Source organism: Salmo trutta, chromosome 12 (genome assembly GCF_901001165.1).
Source record: "Salmo trutta chromosome 12, fSalTru1.1, whole genome shotgun sequence".
NCBI lineage: Eukaryota > Metazoa > Chordata > Actinopteri > Salmoniformes > Salmonidae > Salmo > Salmo trutta.
Window position 1 is genome coordinate 21777412 of NC_042968.1, and position 2288 is coordinate 21779699.

Below are 2288 nucleotides of genomic sequence, written 5' to 3' on the forward strand. Positions count from 1 at the left end.
ACCAAGATTGAACACTTTGGCCTGAATGCCAAGCGTCATGTCTGGAGGAAACCTGCCACAATTCCTACGGTGAAGCATGGTGGTGGCAGCATCATTCTGTGGGGATGTTTTTCAGCAGTAGGGACTGGGAACTCTAGTCAGGATCGAGGGAAAGATGAACGGAGCAAAGTACAGAGAGATCCTTAATGAAAACCTGCTCCAGAGAGCTCAGGACCTCTGACTGGGGCGAAGGTTCACCTTCCAACTGGACAACAACCCTAAGCACACAGCCAAGACAATGCAGAAGTAGCTTCGGGACAAGTCTCAATGTCCTTGAGTGGCCCAGCCAGAGCCCAGACTTGAACCTGATCTAACATCTCTGGAGAGACCTGAAAATAGCTGTGCAGCAACGCTCCCCATCGAACCTGACAGAGCTTGAGAGGATCTGCAGAGAAGAATGGGAGAAACTCCCCAAATACAGGTGTGCCAAGCTTGTATCGTCATACCCAAGAAGACTCGGGGCTGTAATCGCTGACAACGGTGCTTAAAACAAAGTACTGAGTAAAGGGTCTGAATACTTATGTAAATGTATTATTTCAGTTTTTAATTTTCTATAAATTAGCTCAAATTTCTAAAAACCTGTTCTTGCTTTGTCAGTATGGGGTATTGTGTGTAGATTGATGAGGGGGGAAAAAACGATTTAATCAATTTAAAGCTGTAACGTAACAAAATCTGGAAAAGGTCAAGGGGTCTGGATACTTTCCGAAGGCACTGTACACACTCACGGCTACACACACTGAGCTATTTTCACATGGGACCCTAGAGTCTCAGCATTCACACTGAGTTCAACAGACTCTCCAACCCTGGCACACCAAAGACACACACACACGCACACACGCCAACTGGACCCACACCTACTTCTGAAAACAGGACACACACTCAGCCCAGTGCCAACCAACAGGATTGACTGGAACAGTGGGCCAAAGGGACACTGCCCTCTCTGTTCTCTCTCTCTGGACAGGGCAGTCAACTGGGTTTCTACCTGAATAGTGGAGTAGGGGCCAGAAAATTTGACAAACCCGCTTATATTTTCTATGTTAACACAATGGAGTCCAATTTGTACAATCTGTACAGCATTCAAAATTGTCCTGTCAAGACCAAATTCAGGATCATTGACTTTTATTCATTTATATGTGTCTTTTGGTTCTTCACTATAAGTAAGAAATAACTGAACATTGAAAACCATGCAATAATAACTCAACATTATAAACATGTATTATACTGTATCTCTGACTGGCTGATTCCTTTGAGACATTTAGTAGTGTCGATACACTAACCATGTCCACTTCCACCTGTGTGACCTCTGACCTCTAATGAGCCCAGGTCCACTTCCTAGTAAAACAAACGTGTGCATGTGCGTGTGTGTGTGTGTGCGCGCGTGTATATGTGTGCATGTGTGTATGCGTGCATGACGTGTGTGTGTGAGCGTTCATGACTCTGTATGTGCGTGTACGTGCAGCGAGGGACGGGGGGTCATTCCAGGTAGATCAAAGGTTTGTTTTTTCCATGACGGTGGCTGTGGGCAGCACTATCTCCCCCTTTCACTGGGTGGGAGAGGTGTGAGGAGTGAGGTATGAGGCTCGCACTCTGGTGTCAGGCTGCCTCTGCCTAGCTATAGCCCAGATAACACAGGAACAGTGGAACAGTGGATGGGTACTGGACAGAGGAGCAGCTGTTAGTGAGGGTGGAGGGATTGAAGGGTGTTCTATTTGGCAGGGGGTATAAGACACTCTCTTTTTGAGTGATGAGGAGTAAGACAGTGAAGACACAAGCAGCGGTGGAGAGAGAGGGTTCTAAGTCCTCACAAGGCTGTTGAAATCTGGATGTTTTTAGTTGGATAGGTGCTGGGATCTGGGTCATTGGATGTAATGTCATAGAGATATCGGCCTCAGAGAGCTGAATGAAAATCCCCCTTCAGGAGCTGTGAAATAAATCCCTAGAAATAGCTGTGGATTCCATCTGAAACGCCAACCAGTCCGTCAGACTCTGTCAGCTGTCTACTGGAGAATACAGCCTCATGGCTCAATCCTAACTTAAGATATGTACATGGAACTATAATGTTGTCATTGACATCAATATGATTTATGAATAAGATATGCATTTGTTTTTTAAGTTAAGATACAGACCCTTAGACTACTTCAAATGCATAATTAACATGACTTATGTTGATCCTGACTATAAAAAAATGTATCATTCAATTGAATGTCATCTATCTGAAATGTGATTTCCTTTATCAATGCCAATGTTGG